Here is an 18617-nt window from a genome sequence, read left to right as displayed (position 1 = left end):
TTAAATATTAGACAATGTTACAATATTAATAATAAGCTATTTGAAAACATTCAGTATTCCTCGAACATTTCGTTACGGTACGGGAAGTTTCAGCAATTTGCCTTAAGGCACGATGCCATACACCCCACTAGTTTTAATTCTTTTTTTAAAAAATGGCATCTCGTAGAAATACTAGTGTATTGTGGTACCATTTTGAAAAAAATGATAGTATGAAAGCAAAGTGTAATGTGTGCAACCAGCAGATAAAGTATAGTTCAACAACCGCCAATTTAAAGAGTCATTTAAAAAGAAAGCATATTTCCATACATGCTTCGTTGCAAGAAACTGAGGCAGGAAGTTCACAGCAGACTCGTATTTCACAGTATATGAGTAATTCCGGAGAGGCTATACCAAGTTCTAGTGGTGCTCAACAACAACCTACAAGTGTGCGTCAAAGGGTATTGGAGACTTTCATGACTAAAAAAATAGCAGCGAACAGAAACAAATGATTGACCATGATTTGATGAATATGTTCATTGATAGTTTCCATGCATTTTCATTAATTGAAGAAAGAGCGTTTGAAAAGTTGATGCGGTGGATACCAGGATATGTTCTTCCATCTAGAAAGACTGTTTCAGGATCCATGCTCTAGGAGCAATACAACAAGGCAGTTGAAAATACAAGAGCGGAAGTTTTAGCTGAAGCATAAACTATTTGCATAACATTAGATGTTGGGACTTCTAGGGTTACTGAAGCATATGCGGCAGTTACAGGCCATTACATTACAGACAATTATAACATAAAAGCTGTTCTTCTCGGATGCTGTCAAATTGAAGGAGCGCATACATCAGAAAATCTAGCAATAGAAATTCAAACAATCCTTGACAATTGGAAATTGCTTCAGAAGGTAACTTTTGCCATTAGTGATAATGCCAGTAACATGAAAAAAGCCATTAAAGATATTTTAGAAATAAAATATTATTGATGTTTTGCACACACTATTAATTTAATAGTAAATAAAGGCCTCAAATTGATTAAGAGTGAGATCAACATAATAAAGAAAATTGTTAGCCACTTCCGGAGGAGTGTCACTGCATGTGAAAAACTGCAGCAATATGGACACACAAAAAATTGATTCAAGATGTCGAAACAAGGTGGAACTCCACCTTTTACATGGTGAAACGATTTGTCGAGGTTGAAGAGTCAATAAGGATGACAATGAGTTAGACAAATCAACCATCATTGACTTCTGAAATGTGGAAAATGTTGACACAACTATGCTTAATTTTAAAACCATTTGAAGATATTACTACCACTGTAAGTGATGAAAATTACTTGACAGAAAGCCTGGTAATAGTAATTTGAATGATTCTTGTAACAAATTATTGGCACGAAATGACCTATTGCCAGTAATTAGAAGAATCACTGAAATTTTTAAATCAGGAATTAATGACAGATTTCCAAATGTCGAGAGGAGCAAGACATTTGGAATCTGTACATTATTAGATCCTAGGTTCAAAATGAAGGTTTCTCAAACATAGAAAATGCAAAAATTATTGAAGAAGATCTTAAGCAGAAAGTAGCAAAAATCATTGAAGAACGAAGACTTTCAGAGAATGTTGTTCCCGTGCCATCAACGTCCATAGAAGATATCGATGAGTGTAACCCATGGACTATTTTAAATAACCTAGTAGGAGCATCACTGCATCAATCCACTCCACTATGTGCTGCTATAAAGGAAATTGATATATATATATCTCGCTGATAATAGCTTGCCTATGAAATCTGCAGAAGGTATATTAAATTGCCCAATGCAATGATGGAGAAATCACCAGCATGTTTATCCAAATTTGGCGAGATTGTTTAAAAATCAATGTAATGTTGTAGCTACCTCCGTTCCTTGTGAAAGGATCTTTTCAAAAGCAGGCATGGTTATTAGAGATAGAAGATCGAGACTACAAAATACAAAAGTCGAAAAATTAATGTATTTAAATGTAAATTTAGATCAAAATCGGTTTGATAAAATTTAAAAATGTTAAAATTTTAGTTTTGTTATATAACAAGTTATATAATTTATTTGAAATGTATTCCTAATGTTAAAATATATAATATATGTCAATATTTGAATAAAATGTACTTATAAAAATAATTTGTTTAAGGGGGTTGTTCGGTTTTTTTTTCGATTTTGAGATTTTTTGATATTATGAAAGCTGAAAACCTTAGAATTATTTAAAAAAAAATCATCTCAATATCTATTTTTTGACGAAGTATATATATATATATATATATATATATATATATATATACTAGATGACCCGACAGACGTTGTCCTGTACCTACCTCTATGTTTTTTTAATATCCTATACTAATATTTATACCGTTCAGTTAAAAATAATCATTATTGTTTTTCGAGTTACTATTTACACCAATATATGAGTGATGTTAAATGTAGTACTGTTTCAAATAAAATGATTATTCTCAATTCCCACAAATAACACTTTAATTATCCCTTTAACAAATATTAAAATATGTTCCATAAAATTATATATTAAAAATTATACACTGCGATTTATAGAACAAATGTATTTCCAATAGCTCAATTTATTTTATTGAATTTAAGGGTTATACAATATTTTTAGACATACCTGTAGATGTGCATGTTTAAATGAATGATTTTTTGTTTATTCACGGCTAAAACATTGTTTTTCCAAATTTATCACCATGTATTTATTGTCATAGCATAGATACACGTGTTGAAAATTTAAATCTTTTAAAAAGTATAACAAATTCAGAAAGAATTAATATATAGCATGCGGTCAAGGTACAATATTACCTTGGATTTTTCTACCCAAAATAATTTCTTCAATAATGTTGCCTACAATTTTTACAATTTCGTACCATATTTTAACAGGCTTTTAGTATTTTAATATCTAAATTGCATTTTTCACACTAATAATTCAATATACATTATTACTTAAGTTCATATTTGAAGTGAATTAATTTGTCAAATTTTGTTCACATGTGCTCTATTCAACCTACTATCAACAAATTTATTGCAGTCAATGGAAAGGAAAAAAGCGTATGCCCAGCTAATCTTAATCTAAAGTTCAGAAATGAAAACAATTTGCATTTCGTCACCACCCCCCGCATTAATTGGATTATAACTCTTTAAATTCTGATTTTATCATAACTTGTAATATACTATTTTAGAGGTGATTAAATGAGCTACAACTTTCTTTATCATAAATTTTACCGTAACTTCTCTTATTTTGAAACGGCGAAGGGTTAAAGGGCTCGAAAGACACTCCGGTTGGACAGCCGCGCACTCTTTAAGCAATTAGAACTCTATCAATATTTGTGTAACAAAAAATAATAAAAAGCAATAATTAGTCTAAAAAATACCTTGAATTTTCATATATATACTTTTATACGTATTCTTTCGGAGATATTATAATGAGAATAAATGGATTTTTTTATGAAATCATGAGTTTTTTAAAAATCGTTTGTACTAATGTTATGGTATTTTCTAGAATCCTTCAAGATGTTTTTATTATTATGTTTTAAGTTAATTCTAGATGGAAAACGATTATTTTTTAATTTTGGTGGAAATGGCACTCATAAAATATTTGATTTAAATGAAAAAAAACATTGTATGCGTCTTTTAATTGCATGATAGCTCACTCATTTTACACGCAAAAAAGTACTTTCTTTTAAAGCTTATTTGGAGAACTATAAAAACCCATTTTCATAATTAACTTAATATTGTTCCTAGAACACTGTAAAATAGCAATTTATTAGGATTTTTATTGACATAATTTTATTTTTATTGATAAAAAACGCAAAAAAGAAACAAATTTTCAGTAGCCAGTAACTTGAAAAGTATGTGCTTTTTTGAAAAACATTATTAAACATTTTTCTCTTATAATTAGTTCTTTTATCCACACCCAACGTTATTACACCACTGAAAAGAAATGGCATCCCCCCGGGTAGTGCAAAGGAGTCTAAATTGTTTTCACTTTTGAACTTGAGAGTAAGATGAGCCTAATTCCAAAATTCCAAACGAATTGGAAAACAATAAAAAAAAGACCCAAAGCGCTCCATTGAGTAAATATTCCGTACAAAATGCCAACCATATGAATTTTTGACACAATGAAACTTCTAAATAATTTTTTGAATAAGTATTTTTTTTTTGTATTGTGACTTAGTATAGTAAGGCAAAACGACCGCAAATTGAATAGTTTTGAGCGCAATCACTTATGGCTCGTCTCCTTTGCACGAATTCGTACGACGAATCTGTTCGCAAAGTGCGGAAACAAAATAATTGCAAGCAAAAGCAAACCACGCGTACGTTGAGAACACGATTCGCAGTGCGCGTCAGACGCATGCGCAGACTGTCAGACGTATGTTATATTATTTGCATCTTAGATCATTTTAATTATGGCACATCTCAGCTGCTTTTCGACAATAATAATGTAGACATTACATTTTCTTTATTTTTAATCATGAATTTATTATATTTTAATATTGCCGTAGCCTATAAGTGAATAGAAATGTTTGGCAAATGACAGTTGTCATTTGTTTTTAATGTCAAACCATGCCTTAAATATTTTAAAGGTCAAACAATGATAAGCGGTTTTTTGTAATTTTTTCCATTATTTCTACAATCTAACTATATTTCTATGAATCAAAACATTCTAGAAAATTTCCCGAACAAACTTCAGGAAGATTCATGAAAATCCGAATTATAGTTTAGGAGGATTAATGAAACTTACATTGTTACAGAAGAATTTTATATATAAGATATATATATATATATATATATATATATATATATATATATATGTATGATCCTCTGAAACCGTTTTTTTCATCGCTCCGCGAGCTATTGTATGCCAGCTGCTCTCTTTTTCATTACAATACGTCATGCACATGACCTTTTTAATGTGTCAGCATCTTTGAACACCATGGTGTATTAGTACATTAAATTAAATGGTGTATTTAAAACATTATATTGAAAACTTTAAATACGTTTTTCTCAAATTGACTTTTTTCAATGCGGTGCCTTTCATTCCGACTGATATTTATACTATTCAAATAATGTTTTTTTTTGTTTGAGCGACAATGTGGCGTATTCTTCGCGGTGTCAAATCTTTTATTTGCTTACGTCTCTTTATATTTAACTCCATTATTATCTTCTCGTTTCATAAAATATTTCACACGATGTTTATTTAATATTGTGAATTAACCTTCTAAAGTATAATTTTTTATTTGTTTGATTAGTTCAAGACGCCGTCGCCAATCATAATTTATTTAATGTTGGTATCATACATAAATAAGCATATTGTTGGTATCATGATAATATTTTGCATTAACAGTTGGTGCGTCTGTGCCATCATACACAAGTTCATGTCAAAACAATACGTGCTTTAAGCAACGAAAATTAAGCCTCGTTCTATTCATCATGTAGCGTCGAAAGTGTTCGTTATACAAAGTACATTCAGCTATATTTGTTACAGTTATATATTAATTGACGGCGTGAGAAGGATCGCTATCCTGCGATAAAATTTGATGGTAATTGTTTTTACCATTTTATTATAGCTCCTCTAAGCAATAGGAAGAGGGAGACGTTAGTAAATATAGATATAGCTGAGGAAGATGTTGGTTCCGCCGAAGGTAATTTAATACTTAAGCTTATACTAATGTGTATATTAAGTATATTGATTGTAATAACAACTTTATTACAGAAAGAAGCTCTCTTCTGAAAGTTTCATTGAAAGGTGGAGTAGTCAACAAAACAATAACTGAAGAGATTGGGCCAATCACAAGTAATGATAATGATTTTAAATTTTATTAAGTATAAATATTTTTCAAATTTAATGGCTATTATTTTTATCATAGCTCCTCAAAGCAATAGGAAGAGGGAGGTGTTTGTGGGAGCAGAACAAGTTCAGGAGCGTGTTGGTGCTGCCAAAGGTGATTTAATACTTAAGTTTGTTCTCATGTTAGTAAATTAAATATGTTGATTGTAATTACCATATAACAATTTTATTACAGAAATAATCCCTTCTATGGCGGATACATATTCCACTCTTCAAGGTAAGTTAACATAATATTCAATACAATATATATATTCTAATTTTTATTTGTTTTTTAGCCACTGTTGATCATATTTTGAAAAGAGTGATCATCTTAGAGGGGAAAATCAGCGACCAAGATAAGGCTTCGACTCAGGTAAATTCCCTCACAAAGAAGAAGAATGTGTTTGATAAATTGTTTCCTTTGAGGACTGTGGAAGAAAAATTAGCTGAAGAAAAATCAGAAGTGATAGAAACTGATCTGGTAAAAAATATATGAAATTATTTAAAAAAATGCAATTACATGTAATCAAAGCATGTTTTTAAATTGCAGTTTGGGTGTGATCCCAAAGATCACATTGCCAATGCATTGAGCAGAATAATGTCTGCGGATAATTTAGCCATGAAATATTCGTGGCTAGGTCGCAAGCATAATTTGCCAATGTAAAACAACAAAATAGTAGCCATAGTCAAAAGTAATAAATGCAGTATAACAGCTTATATATTGTATGCATATTGAAATGTAGTGTATTTACGATTTAATTGTTTAAAGGTGTATTTGTGACCAAATAATGCTTGGCGGAAAACGTGTTCGATAAACTAATAAGTGATTGGCTGCGATTCACCACGCAGAGACATGAGAGGGCGTTGAAAAAAGAAATTACAATAAATTTAAATAATAAATAAAATTGAATTTTGAACGTACTTCAATTGTCAGCAAGTAAACCATACATCAACTGTCAACAAGTAGAACCGTACATCAACTGTCAACAGCGTGTCAAATATTTTGGCGGATCTTTTTCGTGTTGCGATACGTCGGTGTAGTTTGTTCTCAAGTGAGATTTTTCTTGTTTATTAATATTATTACGTTCTTTTTAATTAATTGTTTTTTCTATTTACATTTATGTTTATGCTTTTAGGCTTTCTCGTTTATTACATTATTCCGGATATTCCATATATTTAAATTAGGATACATTTTAGTGTAGTTTCAATTAGGTTTCATTGTTTTTTCATTGTTAGGTTAGGTTAGGCATCGATTTCAAGTTAGGTTAGGTTCTTATTATAATTTTAGTTCAGAATTATTTCTTATTACGTATATTCTATTACATTCCTTCAATTATTATGTAAGTTTGCGCTATAGATTTTGATTTTTTTTGTCGAGAGTGCCAGATACCCCATGTAGAAATTAATATGGTCTGAATCTACAAGCAATATAAAATCTACATTGGTCAAATTTGAAACCAATATCGGCTGGTCATAAAAATTGAACATTTTTTATATTGAGGCCATATAGGTAAACCAACATTGGTCTATATTTGGAAATTTGGAACCAATGTTGCCTACAAATTGTTGAATGTTGGTAAGGTAATATACAATTAGACAGAGAGCTGGTAAACATTTAGAATTATTAATTATTGAATTATTCTGAAACTTATAACTGATGTTGAAATATTACACAAATATTTGAAGATTTGAAGTTGAAATAATATAACGCATAAATCAATATCGTTTATTTAACAATAAAACACCTGAAATGAACATTAACGTAAATTTATTAAAAATGTTTTTGTGGAAATTCATTTATTAAATATAAACAATGATACAAATATATAACTGCATTAAAAATATGATTATTCATAAAACACAAAAGTGTCATGAATATTGATTATTTTTTAATGGATATTTATTAATACATATCAAGTATTTTTTTTTATAACAATAACAAAGGCAAATTAACTTTCCTATTTATAACATCGTCACTCGATAAAATATTGTACAGCACCTGAACATATTTTATTCGTTGTTAATATATTTATTATCCATTATGAAATATTTATTTCATCATCTAGAACAGTCATTGGGAAACCTACATTACATTTGATATATATCAAGTAAATTATTTATTTATTTATACGCCAATCGGCTTTATACAGTTTTATAATATTGTTTGCTAATTCATAACTTGTATATTTATATCTATATACATATACACACAGATATATACACATACATACACATCTACTTACATACAGATAGACATACATATATACTCAATTTAAATCGAATAACAGCAACAAAATTAAATTAATTTAACTATTTGTAACATCGTCATTCGATAAAACACTGTACATCGTCTGAACATATTGTATTCATTGTTAATATAAATATTATTCATTATGAAATATTTATGAAAGCATTGAAATGAGGTTATGAAATTTATCTTATCGTCTAGAACAGTGACTGGAAATCTTTTCAATCATAACCCCAAAATATTTTTGACCAAGTTTGCATTGTCATTTAAAACTTGTATTCCTTGTTAATATAAATATTATTCATTATGAAATATTTATGAAAGCATTGAAATAAGATTGTGAAATAGGATTGACTTAACACTTCCCTTTAGAAATGATAACTTTTATCTTATCGTCTAGAACAGTGACTGGGAAATCTTTTCAATCATAAGCCCAAAATATTTTTGACCAAGTTTGCATTGTCATTTAAAACTTGTATTCCTTGTTAATATAAATATTATTCATTATGAAATATTTATGAAAGCATTGAAATAAGATTGTGAAATAGGATTGACTTAACACTTCCCTTTAGAAATGATAACTTTTATCTTATCGTCTAGAACAGTGACTGGGAAATCTTTTCAATCATAAGCCCAAAATATTTTTGACCAAGTTTGCATTGTCATTTAAAACTTGTATTCCTTGTTAATATAAATATTATTCATTATGAAATATTTATGAAAGCATTGAAATAAGATTGTGAAATAGAATTGACTTAACACTTCCCTTTAGAAATGATAACTTTTATCTTATCGTCTAGAACAGTGACTGGGAAATCTTTTCAATCATAAGCCCAAAATATTTTTGACCAAGTTTGCATTGTCATTTAAAACTTGTATTCCTTGTTAATATAAATATTATTCATTATGAAATATTTATGAAAGCATTGAAATAAGATTGTGAAATAGGATTGACTTAACACTTCCCTTTAGAAATGATAACTTTTATCTTATCGTCTAGAACAATGACTGGGAAATCTTTTCAATCATAAGCCCAAAATATTTTTGACCAAGTTTGCATTGTCATTTAAAACTTGTATTCCTTGTTAATATAAATATTATTCATTATGAAATATTTATGAAAGCATTGAAATAAGATTGTGAAATAGGATTGACTTAACACTTCCCTTTAGAAATGATAACTTTTATCTTATCGTCTAGAACAGTGACTGGGAAATCTTTTCAATCATAAGCCCAAAATATTTTTGACCAAGTTTGCATTGTCATTTAAAACTTGTATTCCTTGTTAATATAAATATTATTCATTATGAAATATTTATGAAAGCATTGAAATGAGATTGTAAAATAGGATTGACTTAACTCTTTCCTTTAGAAATGATAACTTTTATCTTATCGTCTAGAACAGTGACTGGGAAACTTTTTTAACCATAACCCCAAAATATTTTTGTCCAAGTTTGTATTGTCATCTAAAACCTTGTATTCCTTGTTAATATATTTATTATATATCATTATATATTATCAATATAAATAATTTATGAAAGCGTTAAAATGAGATTGTAAAATGTAATTGACTCTACTTTTACCTTAAAAAATAATGACTTCATATCATAGTCTAGAATCTTGCTATGCAAATGTACAGATTTATTGACATTCTACATTGCATTTATTATTATCAAACATTATGATTATTCTGTCAAAATTTATATCTTTCCTTTCTACAACTTATTTAGTTACAAACTTTTGATGAAAACCTTTTCGATAAAATTTTACTACTAAGCAAACCAGTTTCTCTATTTTCTGCGCTTACAACAATATTACCTGAAAATAAATAAGAATGCGTTTTAAATGCAGAAGGAAATAATTATATTATAGCAACTATTGAAGCTTACCTTTTATAAATATGAAAGTATAGAAATTTTTTCTCTCTACTATATTATTATTTCCTGAAAATAAGTAAGTATAAGTTTTAAATGTATAGACAGAATAATATTGAGAAGTATTATATGCATTCACCTGGTAGTATAACCTCGTAAAATAATCCTTGCCAGAAATTAGGTTATGTTATGTTTGATGTCTATAATATATTTCACATAATATATACGGCAGATTTCTCAATGCTGTTAAACTCCTGATCAAATTAGAAAATCTTAGTGTAAAAAGGTTATTGAAGACATGCAAATCTTGTTGAAAATATTCTCAAAAATTTCAGCCTTTTCATTTCATTTCAGCACGACACAACACTTCTAACTGTTATATTTTATTTACAACTTATAGCTCATAACACAACCTACACACATACACACATTATCACTATTTTTTAAATTAAAACATAATTTGATTATTTACAAACGAACATTTCACTAAGTGACGCTACCGCTTTCTCTATGCATCAACCATTTTGTTGTGTTAATGCGCGTCAATCATCGAATTTACTAGAAACGTATTCGTCCGCGTCAAAAAGTAGAAAACTCATAGCTTTATTAAATTCAAGATATTTAATAAATTCGTAAAGAAATCACAATATATATTATTATATATTATTAAATTTGTCTTAGAATACTTAGTTTTTCTCTCATATAACTAATCTTCGTATTGTAAACCGTTTGGAAAATAAGCTAGTCAGAGTCCTGTAATTTAATAAAAAATTCCAAATTCATATTGTCATAAATAAACCATGTAAAGTATTATACATTGTTAGAATCGTCTCAAAATTTTTAATTTTTCTCCATATATCACAACTTTGTATTTCAAACGGTTTGGCCTATGGGCGAGTTGCAGTGCTAAAATTCAAGAAAAATTGAAAAATCTGAAAATAATTATATGAACACACATATTGAATTATATATCATTTTATTCGTAATTTTATTCTACATCTTTTGTCCGAATAACCTTTTTACGTATCTGTAACCTTTTAGCTTGTAGTATTGAATATTCGTGAAAAATCACATGGTTAAATATTCAAAGGCTTATGTCTCGCGTATATTGCTTTCATTCTGTGCGAGTCTATGGCCAAGCGGTAGCGTTGCTGGCTCTTAGCCTCGTAGTCTCAGGTTCGATCCCAGACAAGACTTTTGTTTTTTATTTTAAATATAATAACAATAATTAAGATTTTTTTTTTAAATTTGGGCTAATTTTATTCAGAATGACAAAAATCGACAAAACATATAATTAGCAATGTGGATTTTCCCAAGAAAACAAACCTCTACTGTGGGAAACAATATTTATTATTAACATGAAAACAATATTTAATAGTCAATTATAAAAAAATGTTGCATCAATATTTATTTTTTATTTTGAGGACAATATTTATTAGCTTATGATAAAAAATTTTGTACCCGATGATAAAATTTTTTGCATAAATATTTATTTTTCAATTTGACGATAATATTTTATACCTGATGATAAAAAATGTTGCATCAATATTTTTATTTCAATTTGTGGACAATATTTGTCAGCTGATGATAAAAAAATATTGCATCACTATTTATATTTCAATTTAAAAACAATATTTTTTAGCCTATGATAAAAATGTTGCATCAATATTCATATTTCACTTTGAGAACAATATTTTTTAGCCTATGATAAAAAAATATTGCATCAATATTTATATTTTAGTTTGAGGACAATATTTATCAGCCGATGATAAAAAATATTGCATCAATATTTATATTTCAATTTGAGAACAATATTTTTTAGCCTATGATAAAATGTTGCATTAATATTCATATTTCACTTTGAGAACAATATTTTTTAGACGATGATAAAAAAATATTGCATCAATATTTATATTTTAGTTTGAGGACAATATTTATCAGCCGATGATAAAAAATATTGCATCAATATTTATATTTTAGTTTGAGGACAATATTTATCAGCCGATGATAAAAAATATTGCATCAATATTTCTATTTTAGTTTGAGGACAATATTTATCAGTCGATGATAAAAAAATATTGCATCAATATTTATTCTTCTATTTGAGGACAATATTTATTAACCGATGATAAAAAATATTGCATCAATATTTCTATTTTAGTTTGAGACCAATATTGGACAAGGCCATTTATAGAGATTATTGCCTCAATATCGGCTAATGTCGGCCTGATCGATTAGTTGACATCATCACAGAACCGACGTTCGCCGATATTTTTGCAATATAGGCAATCACGGCCACAGAAAACCGATATTGGTAATATATTGTACCGATATTAATTTCTACATGGGACCTTTCGCCACTCGCAGCTTTTTGCATCGGCACATGAGACAGAAACATGGTTGGGAAAGAAAACCTGAACAGCCCAATCTCTGCTCATTGTGCAACAAAACATTTACACAGAAATCGTCGTTAACAAGGCATCTTAAACATATTCACAATACTATCCCCGCTGCTGTCCTCACAACCTGGTACACCCTCCACTCATTTTCCTATTAATCCATCTTCAAGTTCTAATTCTCCACTCAGCTCGAAGAAAAATTTTACAGGTATGTAGTGCTTAACGTACATTGATTATTTGCATTCTTTATGTGATCACTTATAAATTGTTCTTCTAGGTACTCCTTCAAGAGCTTGTAGAATAAGATGTCCTTTTCCTGACTGTTCCTCCCTTTTCTCCAAATACATAAATCTTCATGGTCATATCGAGTCCCACCACATGGTAGCTATAGATTATAAAGAGTGCGTATTTGAAACATTTCATAGTAAGAAATTTTATTTTCTCATAATTTATATCTGTAATTGCTCAATTATCTACATTTTTGCTTTTGTTGCCAGATTTTCAACTATGGAAATCTGGACATGGAACAACAAAACTAATGACTGCAAAGAAATTTATTTTAATTGTAACAGGTCGTACACTTATGAGCAGAATAAAACCAAACGGATTTTTACCAAAGATCTTTTAAAACTGGATATACTTGCCCCTCGAGAATCGTCTGCACTATTGATGACAATGGTAAAGTTACAGTTCAGTTCTGGAGAATACATATAGGGCATACTAAACCAGTTAAATATATACCAGTAGATAAACAGTTAAAAGAAAATAACAAGGGTAAGTTTTTAGCCACCTTGCATGATTGTTAAATAAGATTCCTTTAATAATTATTGTAATTCTGGTCTTTGTCGATGAAATTATAGCAGGAGTTTCGAAAGCCAACATTCTTAATAGTATTCGGGATGAAGCATATAGTGGAAACTCATCTTTAAGGGGAGATCTTTAATAACTAGTCTAGATATAAGAAATATTAGAAGTAAAGCCGTGCTACCATACCCTACATATAAAAATATGAATGACAAATCTAGTGTCGAAATGTGGTTTGATGACAACAAAGAGAACAGTTCTTTTAAACTTTTATATTAAAAAATTTCGGGAGTAGAACACAGTATTCTAGAAAAGCATTATAATTAGTTATAATGAGCAAAAAACTCCTCGTAGTTATAATGACCAAAAAACAGGCTAATATCCATGATGAATTTGGTCATAATAAAATATACATTGATGGCACTCATGGCACGAATGCATATGGATACTCTATTATTAGTTATTGATGAATTTGCGGCATCCAGTGGAATTTTGCTTCAGTAACCGTCAGGACGAAGCAGTATGCAAAATATTTTTGAATTAATCAAAGAGAAGATAGGAATCATAGCTGCATCAACATTTATGTCTGATGATGCACCAGCATATTATAATGCCTAGTCATCAGTTATGACACCAGATAATAATCTACTCTGCTCATAGCATGTGTCGCAAAGCTGGAAGAGGGCAGTGAATGCAAAGTTTCGACACAGTGAAAAACAAGTCACAGTATTTAACTGCTTGTTGGAAATTAGAGCAATTTTAGATGAAACTCAATTTTGGCGAGAAATGAACTCATATGTGAAAACCCTTGAGCAGGATGTGGATGCGCAGTCATTTGCTTAATATTTTACAAAAAAAATATAATAACAGACCAACAACTTGGGCATATTATTTTAGGAAAACCTTGAGCATTAATACTAATATGTACCATGAAAGCTACCATAATAAATTAAAAAGCATAATTATGGGACAAAAATGTGCCAGGCGATTGGACAAAGCTATTGACGTTGTGTTTAAGGTGAAAAGGATGCATACTTCAAAAGAAATGAAAGACTACATGGCAGTAATGTTTCACAAAAGCATAAGAAAGTTAGGAAAGCTCATTCGAACAGCTTGAAAGTACCATCTGGTCATTGAGATTGACCACAGAGAATGGAAGGTCCAATCTTCAGAGAATAACGATGTGCGATACGAAGTTAAGCTACAAAATGCTATTTACAATACAACATGCGTAAGATGCAAAAACTGCAAATTGTATTTTCATACCTACACTTGCACATGTGCGGACTATTTTATAAGATCAAATATATATATCCATCCCAATTTATAGCCGAAAATTTATATTTATGAAAAAAAAATATTTTGACTTTTCTCCGAAAAATCGTGGAATCATAGAATCAGATATCACGTGTATTTATTTTTTTTACTATTTTTTATAAAAAAGTTCAAACATTTTCAAAAAAAAAATCAGAAACTTTACAGTTTTTTCATATAATTAAAAATACATGTGATGTTTGGTGGGGGAGGGGGGGTCTAAAAATCCTTAAAAACTCGCTCACGTGATTAATAGACGCCCCCTTATGATGCGTTTCTATGGGCTATGATGACGGTTTGATGTCATATTAATTCGTACAATACTATGAGGATAATTTTTGGACTATGTTTATGGAAAGTTATCACAATAAATTTAAAAGGCATTTTTGGGACGCAAATGCTGCAGGTAAGTAGTATTAAGATAGAGTTCTTTCACTCGGACTGAAATAATATAGTAAGGTAAGGCAAGGCATATTATTTATAAGATACACCATCAATATGTTATTTATTGATAACATGTTGTAATGGCATTTTGCCTTAAATATCAATATAATATAAAAAACAATATTTTATTAATAACTTATTATTTTTACGAGTTTTTCCGTTTTATTCTTAGGGTCTTATAGTGTATTATAGCAATATTCGGCATATACCGGAACTTCTTTGACAAATTAATAATATAACAATATTAAGGTGAGGCATATTATTTATATTTATAAAAAACAAAATATTTTACATAATCATACTTATCCTAATTTATCCTTATTAAATTTTAATCTTTTATTTTTAGATTATTTGCTTTGTACAATCTTATATTGTTACAAAAATGGATGTTTTGTCAAGCACGATGACTGCAATTTTTCTGGTCATACCTGAAGGTATACTTAATTATGGTACAGAAACTAATCCAATTCTTAGGTGTAGGCAACTAAAAGAAAAAGATAGAGATAATTTAAAAAAAACTTAAAGATAAAAAACCAGCAGCATATTGTCTCGAGCAGTTCAAAGATATGATAACAGAATTTCCTGAATCATATGAAAATTTCGGTAAAGTATACAATCTACCTTCACAAGTTTGTATGCGTCAGGCAAAGTATAAAGAAAAGAAGAAAAATGACTTCTATCCCGACGACAATATGGATCCTTATGATGTTACGGGAATTGACAACACCACCGAAAAAGCAAATTTTATCTGACCTGTTAAAGATGATTCCGGTAGCAGTAAGTAATGAAGCATGTGATGTATTAAAATGGTATTTGCAAAATAATGCAGATAGAGTACTGTATTTTGATGCGACAGATAGTTTAGTAAAGAAAACTTACTCCTTTTGTAAGAGAATATTTTTATATTCAGGTGTAATGATAGTGCCCACAAATACAGATCGTTTTACATATCCATAGATAAATAGTTTAAAGTGAACATAATGTTAGAGCGATTGAAAGAGGTATTACAGATTGTATAGATGAATTAGGCGGTCATATGCCTTAAACATGTGGTTTGCGACCACAGCTATGCAAGCATTCATGCAATAATCCAAGGTTGCAATAAGACAAATTTGATTGATTATATTATAATAAGTGCTATATGTTTTTGAATGATAATAGTTTTAAACAATTTACAGAAAACATAACATTGCATTTATGTTGCAGTCATTCCACAAAGAGACTGTCATATCATGCAAAAAAATTTGCAAATTGTAATCAGGAAATAATATCGTTATCTGTAAGCTCAATTATTTTCCTTTTAAGTGAAAGATGTAGAGATTTAAACCATGCTCGAAAAATGTTCACTCATATTGTGTGGATTTTAGGTAGCAAATATCATAATGTACTAATAGATTTAGCGATCAAGAAAATAAATCTATTAGAAAATAATGACTCAGTATCAAACAAGACAATCTTGACTGATACTGATGTTTCAGAAATAACAAATGATCGTGAACAATGTCAAGATCTTTTACGAAATAGTCTATTTTATAAAGATTTCCTTCATATTAAATGCAAAGCCGAAAAGATTATGCCGAAAGAAAGATTTACTAATCGTTTTTGCTTTCCAGTTTTCTTAAATTATGTAATGGACAGGTATATTCCAATTATACCTTTGTGGTCAGGACTAATGCTAGATAATGACAGAAAACATTTGTATTCAAATGCTGCTGTCGAATTATTTTTCAATACATTAAAGAACAATATCTGCCATGGTGATAAATATATGAAACAGTCACATTTCATGAATACAATTAAAAATTTGTTGACGCTTTATAATAATGATTTAATAAATAAACGCCATGTAACACAGAAACTTAATCGTGAGAAGAGCAACGAAAGTTCTATTAGAAAAAAAAAGAAGAAATGCAAGTCAGAAGAAGTTAAGCATGGAAAACAATATTAAAAAAATGAAAAGAAGCAACACAGTAAATAAAGTAACTGAAAAATTAAATGAGCACCATAACACCACGACAGTAGATATTAGAGATGCAAAGAAAATATGAAACAAAAAATATAATAATCTGGTCAATTTTTACCTATGTAGGAAAAATGCTTTTCTTTTGCATAAATGCCTAGACTCAAACAACTCTGCTGACTCTAGTACAGAACTAAAAATAGGTTTGTGCTCTAACAATAATGTAGCTAAGCATTTTCATTTCTATATAAAACCCTTCATGTATAATAGGGATATATCGTATACTATAGGATTTTTTTGGTAAATGTGCCATTAAATTGAATATTTTTTTCACTTTGTATGGAAATGAGTGGTTAGATGACAATCATTGACTCTTACTTAGCATCAATTAAATATAATAGCAAAAAATTCTACATTTTAAGTGTTCATGAATATGATCATATTATAAATTATAATATATAACTTCATTATAAAATTATCATCAGGTTTAAAATATCTAGCACCAAATAATATTAATAACCATTGGCTCTTAGTTTTAATAGATACAGATAAAAAACAATTCAGTGTTAATTCTTGCATTAATGCTTTAAAGGACAATATTTAGTCAATTTCGAAAAAGCTGTTTAACTTACAAGAAAGATTCCAATAAATTCTAAGTTTTCATAAAATTTTTTCTCCTCAACAGACCGATAGTCATAGTTGGGAACTTTTCACAATCAAAAATGCATACTGTTTAGTAAATAACACTGAATTAAAAAATTATCTAGTAGTAAGTAAAATAAAATTCATGGTATGAACATGAACTAAATTCAGAATTAAAACTTATCAAATGCAAAAATAATTATAATTTTACAACAATGTAAGTAGAGCTGCTTCATCTTAATATTTGTTCGTTTAGAACAAGTGATTCCCAAAGTGGTCCATATGTACCACCATGAGTCCATGCCAACGAAAAGGCATTATGGATATCCACAATAGTGGATCTCACAACTCGACTTGTTAATATCTATTTTATTATTATTATGAAGTCAATAAATGTCTTAATTTGGATTAGTATCTTTATTTCAAATGTTTGCATAAGAAAATTGACTTGACCTTGCCATTGAAGACGGTGGAGAAATTGAATACAATAGAAATGCGTCTGAGATGACAACGAGTTCTGTAAAAAATATGTAAGTCTTCTCTAGTATAAATATATTATATATTTGTATATCTGTATGTGATCAGTGTGTAATATTTATATATGCATAAACACACTTATCTGCGTAATTGTTTAAGCAACTCTTTATTATGGAAGTTGGTTACAGAACAGGGGAGGAACACATTGCAATTTGCACATTGCATTGTGTGTAAGCGACTACTGCTGAATGAGATGGCTATGCAATGTTCAAGGCTTGGCTTGAAGAACAATGTCCCTCTTTATGAGATGATTACCATGAAATTGTTTACTCGTAATTATACAAATTTAAATAATAAATTCTCTTATATTTGAAATAGATGTTATGACACTCACTTATCACTAAGTAAGAAGAAGTCTCAAACTGGTTACGATATGCTCGTCAGCGCTATGACATTAAATGACAGCGGAAGAAATTAAATTCAAATCTATATTCTTTGATGATGGGATAAATTGACCAGGTGAGTTTGTTTTCATATTATTATATTTGCATTATTGGTATTGCATTTTTTTCATTGCGGGAACTCTGATCTTCAAAGTATGTGGTAAATGTGATTGTA

This window comes from Ctenocephalides felis, unplaced genomic scaffold (genome assembly GCF_003426905.1).
Source record: "Ctenocephalides felis isolate EL2017-DRISC unplaced genomic scaffold, ASM342690v1 CF-g0.4_SCAFFOLD_00845, whole genome shotgun sequence".
In the NCBI taxonomy this organism is placed as follows: domain Eukaryota; kingdom Metazoa; phylum Arthropoda; class Insecta; order Siphonaptera; family Pulicidae; genus Ctenocephalides; species Ctenocephalides felis.
This window is presented reverse-complemented; position numbering follows the sequence as displayed.